Raw genomic sequence first — 8,138 nt, 5'->3', positions numbered from 1 at the left:
GTATGTGGGGATAGCAAACAGTGTGCAGTGCCTTCCCAGCTCAAAGACCCCTTCCTTAGGCAAGGCTTCCCTGCCTCCAACCACAGGTCGTCCCTCTTTCTGTAAGTCCTCATTGTGCTGTCTATGTTGCTTTGGAAGTATTTTCCATAGTTGCAATCTTATAATTCACCATGTGCTGCTTTCCTTACCCTTCCCATTAACCATGGGCGCCATGAGGCTGAGGCCATCCTCGGTTTGCTCTGCAGTGAATCTCCAGTATGTGCACAGACGCTGGCATAGAGGAGGCGCCCCAAAACATCCATTACAGTAATCCTGGACCTCAAGGATTAATTTTGAGCAGTTGTTGACCTTGGGTCTCATTTACACAGGAGATATACTCCCCACAAAAGAGCTAGGGCTCATCCTATCCTTTAAATTAGGAGAACTGGTTCTCATCAGTCAAACTCCTCCTTGTCTTAGAGGGACATAGTCCATGGGCAGCATTTGCCAAAGCTCTAAAAATACAGAAGTCGGCTACATCTGACGTTAACTGCTTCTGCTCCTTCCCTGCTCACCTTTCTATGTGACCTTGGCAAGTCTCCTCATCTCTGGACCTCCACTTCCTCATCTGTACTTCGAAGGGGCTGGAAGAGATGTTCTAGTAGGAACCTTCCTGCCTTAGCAGCCCATGATTCTATCCACTCCACGCATTTTAATTTTTACTGCACTATGCTGGGTGGCTGACGGACTCACAGAGCAATCTGCAAAGAAGTCCTTCAAAGTTGTGTGAGCTCCACTGGCTTCCAGAAGGCAGTGATAAAGAGATATCAACAGAGTTCTGAGCCTTGGGGGACAGCCGTGCTCGAACTGAGAGATCGATCGCCTGGTGGCTGCTGCTGCTTCTGCGGACCGCCAAAACAGAGGTGGCAGCAGTGATGCAGGGTTCTGTGTGAGATGACAGGCCCTGCATCTTTGTCTTCAGCCAGAGGAAGCAGCTGTGGAGCAGATCTTGGGGTGGGAGCTGGGGAAGAGGGTCTAAGCAGAGAATGGCATCCTGCAAAGAGGTTGGCTTGAGCCAGAGAGCTGGACAGGAAGACATACTAATCCAGCCCCCCCTGCAGTTAGCGCCGGGCCTCTGGTTGATAGCGGCTCGCTCAGTTCTCCTAAGAGCCTGGGGAAGAAGGAGCTCTTCCTTGGAGCTGGAGAAGCTGAAATACACCGAGTTGAAGATAGTTGCTGAGCGGTAGTACCTGCAGTAGCTAAGCTGGTGTATCAGAGCGATCCCTCGATTCAGAACCCAGAATTGATTCCATTTTTAAATTACTTAAAGAACAAGGAAGTTTCCTTTTCTCTGCTGAGAGAGGAGTCCAGGGTGACTCTCCCGGGCCAGTGGCTATCGCTGTTCCATGGGTCATTCGTGGTCTCAATTTCTTCACACTTATTAGTGGCTGTGCCATCCTCTGGGGCCATAGTGTCATTCCTGGGAAGTAGTGAATCACACATACAGGAGGGTCACACGTGCAAAGTTTTATCGACCCGGAAGGAAGATGCATGAGTGTGCCTGTGCATGCGTGCGTGCACACACACACACACACACACACACACTCCTTAGATGCTTTTGGCAGGATCTTTCACTTACTTTCAGTAAGGGCTCTCAATGCCACCTGTGAGTCCCAGGCTGGGCAGCTGTGTTGCTGATATGGGTTTATTGCTGCTGCAAATCTGGGTGGACACCTTGTCATTGTCACCAAATAAATGCCACGCACAAAGGGAGTGGGTAACAGGGGTCCACAGCCAGACCCAGAGTCCAGAGCCACGTGCTTTCCTCCCTCAGCTCTCCCTTACGCGTGCAGTCTCTCCACCTGCTCTCCACGGAGAACCCCTCAAACTTGCCAGCAGCAGGGCCTCCACGTGCTGCTCCCTCATCCTCCTTACATTGTCCTTTCCCCGGCCTTGGAATGACCAGCCCCTTCCTACCCTTTGGTCCCAGTTCGAACGTCATCTCCCAGAGCTGAGGCCGCTCTAGGCATGGGCTCCACCTGGAGTTTTCCGTCTTCCAGCTCAGCCATGTAGGACTCATCAGTTGAGACCAGGGGACTTGCTGAGATGGTTTTCTGGTTTGATTTCCTCCCTGGGCTTCGGGAGGCCCCAGAGAAGAGAGAGAGAAAGTGTGTGACCAACCCTCTTGCAAATATTGTTAGAGAAGGGAAGGAAAAGCAAGGGGCCGCTGGCTGGGAACAGCACTACCACCATCGATTGGGTAATTGGAAGCCCTCGGGTGTGAATCCTCATTAAGGCCAAGGGATATGAATCATTTTCTAATGACACCTCTTCGATCCCAGTGGCTCAGCATGCAACCTGCCTCCACGGTTGGGCTGTGAGTCAGGAGAGCCGGCGGGGTCTGCAGCTGGGCTGCTTGCCATATGTTGTTTCTTACAATTAGCAGGTGCGGGGGTGTGGGCTGGGCCCCCAGCAGGCGAGGTGGCTGCCTGTGCCGGGGAGGCTCTCCAGAGCCATACCCAGAGCTCGGGAAGAGAAAGAAGGTGGCTGGGTGTGATGTTGTAGAATGTGGTGGTCGGGAGGAAGACCGGAGCTACAGATAGTTTTATTTCAATAGTTTTATTGTATTTGTGACTTGCTACTGCGAACTGATGAATTTTTGTTACTGGAATTGCTGTCCTTCTGGTGGGTCTACAGATGAAGATATTTGGGATAGACCTTTTGATGTCTATTATCACACCGTAATAAGAACTATAAACATATTCGCCCTTTCCTGAGGAATTGGTCGTTAATAAGGCAAATCTTAAATGTGCATTAGGGAGATTTTGATAGATACACACACCTATCTCTGAGTAACTCAAGCCTTCATCATAATACAGAACATTCTGAAATTTCACATGGATGGAATCATACCCATTTTTCTGTTTTGTCTGCACCTATGTCCCTCCATGTCACGTTTGAAAGATGCGTCTATGCTGTTCCTCATGCCAGCAGGTTATTCCTTTTTTTTGCTGGCCGTGGTCTGCTTCTATCTTCTTCTGCTGTTAGATACCTGGCTTTTATTTCTAGTTACCAGCTATGATGACTAGAGCTGCTGTAGACATTTTCTGTACAAGTCCTTTTGTGAGTATATGTTTTCATGGGTAAATGTTTGAGATGGAATGGTCAGATCATAAGGCAAGTATGTGTTTACTTTTATAAGAAACACCTGGGCTCCCCCCACCCCAGCATGTGAGTTGTATGAATGATGTATTTCCCAAGCAGCATTTAAGAGTTCCAGTTGCTTCACAATTACACCAAGATTTGGTGTTGTCAGCGTGTTTTGTTTTAAATTTAGCTATTCTGGCAGGGGTGAAGTGACGTTGCGTTTGGATATGCATTTCCCTGATGACTTTTGATCTTAAGCACTTTTCCTACGGTTGTTGGCTTTGTGGATATATGAAGTGTTTTTTAAAATCATTGGCCCTTTTTTTTCCCCCATTGAGCTTGGAAATTTACAGGATCTACTAAATGTTTGTTGAAACAAAATGAGTAGAAACTACCTCCAAGCGCCCTTCTCAAAGCTTTTGCGCTGATAGAAAAAGACTGTTGGGGGAGGTCATGGAGAGGGCATGACCCCAGCTGACCTGAGCTGGAATGTTCCCTCCGCCCCGCCTTTCCCTCAGCTGGAGCCACTGAAAGGAAGCAGCGTGGAGAGTGAGGTGTGGTGCCGGCTATCTTTGCTTGTAGACGTGGCAGAGCCCTGCTTGGCTCTTTCTGGAAACTCTTCGAGTTCCCGCGGCGGGTACAGAGATTGACTGGTCTCACAGCGCCCAGGACAAGCCTCAAGAGTAAGTCCCTTTGCTTATTCACCTCACCATCGGCCGGTCTGGAGTGGCCCCGAACTCTCTCTGTCCTCCCTGTGTGTGCTGGGCCAGTTTGGGGAACCAACACATGTCCAGACTCTGGAGGTTTCAAATATTTCCAATGCATTGCATTTTATCGTCAGCCCTATTTGATAGATTAGGAAGCCGAGGCTCAGAGAAGTGAAGTGGTTTGCCCAAGATCACACAGCGCCTCAGTGGCACAGCCGAGGTCTTTCCCAAGTGCTCAGACGCCTAATTCAGGGCTCCCTGGACCACCTGTGTCTCGTGGCTCTGAACCCCAAGCCTCAGCTGTTCTACCTGCAATGTGAAGGGGCTGACGAAAGTGAATGTTGGAGCCCCTCTTGCTTCTGGATTTGTTTGTCTGGAAGTGAATGGGTTTCACGGACAAATCTTCATCCAAGGCAGGGGGGATGGGGATGTGCCCCAAATCCCAAAGGACCAAATCCAGGCCGGGACCCGAGTATTTTTTATGCTCCTTTGGTTGGAAGTAGTGGGATCTGCCATTGACCCAGTGCCTGAGAGCAAATAATCCGTTCATCCATCTGTTCAGCATATTTTTTGCACACCACTATGTGCCAGGTGTGCAAGGAGAAAGGAAGGGCGTGATGTCACGAAACGTCCCTCCTAGGGAGGAGCGGGTGGGTCTAATGGTGGGAAAGCAGTGGCATCCTGACTCTGGGGCTGCGGGCCCCTCCCCCAAAGCAGGGACACTTGATGAGAAAGCAGCGGTTAGAGCTGCCCTTTCCTGAGCCGACAGCTCCGAGGAGGAGGGGGATAAGGTGACATCTCCGTGGCATCTGGGTTGCATCTGCTTAGGGGCAATGACCTCCTTTTGTACTTTTGCGTGTGTGTGTCTAGTTCTTCCCCGTGAGGTCTTGCGTTGCCTTCCTTTCAGGGTACCAGGCATTGGGGGTTCAACAATGGGGGAAAACACACGTTGTCCTGCCCTCCTGCAGCTTGTGACCTTCGGGAGAGAAGGTCCCTTGGTCATACCATCTATGTACCATCACAGCTGTGAGAAGAGCTGCAAGAGTGCATCATAGGCAGTGCCCTGGGAGCATCAGGGAAGGCTTCCTGGAGGAGGAAGGCATGTGTGAACTGAGCTTAGAAGAAATAACACCTTCCCATGGGTCAACAGAGTGAAGAGGGGAAAGAACATTGCAGGCAGAGGGAATGGAATGGGCTTCTGTGATCGGAGGGCACCTGGTGTATTCAAAGACTTGATGGATATCCCAGGTCACTCTCCTCTCTGTCGCGGGAGTGGGTGGCTTGCCGGGCTCTTGATAGGCACCTAGTTTGCTGGGTCGAACTGAGCCCAGCTCTTCTCTTCCCTCCTGATGGCAAAAATGAGAGCACCAGGCAGTATTTGAGAGGAGAGGTGGCCTCATCTTGGTAAGTCCATCGGATCTTCTCTCATTCAATTTATACTAATTAAAAATCCTGATGGGTATCATATGTTGGCATCAACTCTGTGCCATAGACTGTGTCCAATATTTCACCATACCTTTCAAACCTTGACAGTCATGCACCAAAGACAATTGTTTTACCCCGTCTTGCACCTGAGGAAGCTGTGAGGTGTTGTGCCCCGTGCAATGGGACTGGGGAGCGGCTGTGCTAGGATTCCGGTCCCTGTATCTTCCAAGCCCACGCCCTCCCCCTTCCACCTGCCCCTTGCTGACTGCACCTCGCCTGGAGGTAGGGAGTGAGGGGCTGAGGTGGGCGGGGGGTGGTTCCAGTTAATCTGCTCAAGTTAAATTTGGTTCAGATGGCTTCCTAATGAATGCCGTCCAGCCAGGATCTCAGCAAGATCCTTTATACAGTAACTGACAGCCAGAGATTGCCAATACAAAGCAATTAATATGGAGTAATGATGAGTGATAAGAGATGAAGATCTAAAGTGAACTATTCAATGACAATATCATTTTCTTGTCTGCTTCCCTTACGCACACTGACAGGAAGAGAGTTGACATGATAATTTTATAAAACTCTCTGACACTTCCTGTTAACTCCCCTCCATTAGCTTAGTATGATAATTGGCAGACTCAGACACATGGGACTAGGAAACACTCCAGAAGGACTGAGAGGTGCTTCAGAGTGGGACACGGTACCCTGTGTCTCCTCGGGAACTCCAGATCAGAGAGTCTGCATGGAGCGCTCAAAACTGTATTTGCTTTGGCAAATCTGGGAGTGGAGAATGTGGGCAGAGCAGGGAGAAATGGGCTTTCTACCTCCCATCCCTTGTGTTCTAGCTTTTGTCTGGTACACCTACCTCCTCCCCTCTGCTTGCCTAAATGTTACCCACCCTTCTAAGCCCAGCCAGAATTCCTTCACCCCATTCTCACTTCTCCTAGTTCTGAACGTATCCTCGGAGGTGGGAACTTAGAGTTCACGGTCAAACTGTAGCATGGGAGCAGGGGTCTGCCGTTTCTACTTCCCCGGGCAATCCTCTGGCTCAAACCCCTTTGTTTTATGTTGGGAAGCCCGAGCCCAGAGAGGCCAGGGCTTACAATGGATGAGACTAAAGTTGGTTGAGTCATTGGAATGGCTTCTTAAAACTTGATTTTGGAAACTGTGCCTCAGGTTTCCCAAGTGGCCCATGGAAACCTCAGCGTGAGGGGATGAATTGTGTCCCAGCCCCAGATTCGTAGGTTGCAGTCCTTACTCCCAGTCACTCAGAATGTGACCGTGTTTAGAGGTGATTCACTTCACATGAGGTCCCTAGAGTGGGCCTAATGCAAGGGGACTGGTGTCCGTATAAGAGGAGATTTAGATACACAGAGGGAAGACTTGGGGACAAAATGGCCTTCTACAAGCCAAGGAGGGAGGCCTGCAACAGATCCCTTCTTCACAGCCCTCAGAAGGAGCCAACCCTCCCCACACCTGGATCTCAGACTTGCAGCCTCCAGATCTGTGAGAAAAGACTGTTCTGTGGTTTATGCCACTCAGTCTGTGGCTCTTTATTATAGCAGCTGTAGAAAAGAATACAAGCAGCCAAGTACGTAGTGATCATATAGCTAATAGCAGTATCAATACAGTTCTACTGTTCACAGCGTTCTCTCTTCTTGAGGCCCCGCTCTATTACGTGCATCAGTTATTAGTAGTCTCTTCCCTCAACAGCAATCTAGGCTTCTCTGGTCCCAGGAGTAGAATATTACCACGGCCCAGCTGCAGTGGTCGAATGTCGAGAGGCCAAGTAGGTGAGTTCTGGAGCAAGGCTGAGCCCCGGCCTCTGTCTGGAGGAGGAGAAGGCAGGACAAAAGGGTTGTTTCTGTCAGCTGGCTTGATGTTTGAAGAGACTGGCTCCTAGCTCGGAGCATTGAGATTGCATTTCTGCTGAGCTCTGGGCCGTGTGGGTGAGGGAGGTGGTCTTCCTGTGTTTTCCTGGAGCCCAGAACATCTCCAGGAAGAACTGGAGGCCACGCGAGGTGTGGCTGGATAGTTGCTTCCTTCGGGCACTCCTTCATTCATTGAAATAAACATTTAGAGTAACCATTGCAGTGTAATGGAAAGAACATGGCTTTGGATTAACATCTTGGCTCTGCCAAGTGATGGCAGCCTGACCTTGGTTAACCACTGAACCTCTCTGAGCCTCTGTTGGGGTTGAATTCAGGTAACCAGCTCCTGTTACTGCTGTTTACCTCCCAGGTGACTCTGACCTGGGGTCTAAAGGTAGCACAAAGTAGACAGAGACCCATGTGACTTGACAAATTTGAGGAAATTGTGTTGACATGATGATCCACTGGGTGGAAATAGATATATCACTAAAAAGTAATGAATGCTCACCATATTTTATATAAATTCAGTTCCCTTTCATGTTGCAATATCTCCCTCCCTCCCTCCCTTCCTCGCTCCCTTCCGTTGTTGCATCCAGCCTTTTTCCCCTCACCCTAGAAATTCACTTCCTCTGTGGGTTGAATCGCATCCTTTCCAAAAGGAGCATTGGGACGGACGGAACCCCTGGCTCCTGGGAAAGTGACCTTATTTGGAAATAGAGTCTGCAGATGTCATTAAGATAAAAGTCGGCACTCCACTGTGACTGAGGTCCTGATAAGAAGGGGAGAGACCCAGAGGAGCCCCTAGAGGAGAAGGCCACGTTGAGGGCAGACGCACTTGGAGGGAGGTTGGCCAGCCGACAGGGGAGGCAGAGATGGGAGCCACGCTTGACTTCAGACTTCTGGGTTCCAGAATGTGAAGGAGTAAATTTCCATTGTTTGAAGCCACAGTGTTTGTGTTAGTTTATTGCAGTGGCCCTAGGAAACTCACACACTTCCTCAGGCAGAGTTTTCCTGGGGA

General features: G+C 49.9%; 1 non-coding gene across 6 annotated transcripts in view; it reads left to right on the top strand.

Annotated features, from left to right (window-relative positions):
* The first annotated feature begins 3,652 nt into the window (after positions 1–3,652).
* The window catches only part of LOC113270821 (uncharacterized), a 255,478-nt gene continuing 250,992 nt past the window's right edge, over positions 3,653–8,138 (top strand). For 4 of the 6 annotated variants that reach the window (XR_008960396.1, XR_006411781.3, XR_006411780.3 and 1 more), the window contains exon 1: positions 3,682–3,809. This is a non-coding gene — a transcript (uncharacterized LOC113270821). Of the gene's footprint in view, positions 3,810–8,138 lie in introns of all 6 variants that reach the window. The other 2 variants (XR_008960398.1, XR_006411779.3) reach the window with 1 other exon arrangement.

Source organism: Ursus arctos, unplaced genomic scaffold (genome assembly GCF_023065955.2).
Source record: "Ursus arctos isolate Adak ecotype North America unplaced genomic scaffold, UrsArc2.0 scaffold_2, whole genome shotgun sequence".
Classification (NCBI taxonomy): Eukaryota; Metazoa; Chordata; class Mammalia; order Carnivora; family Ursidae; genus Ursus; species Ursus arctos.
Note: the sequence above shows the minus strand (reverse complement) of the source record. Positions and strands in the feature narration are given on the sequence as shown.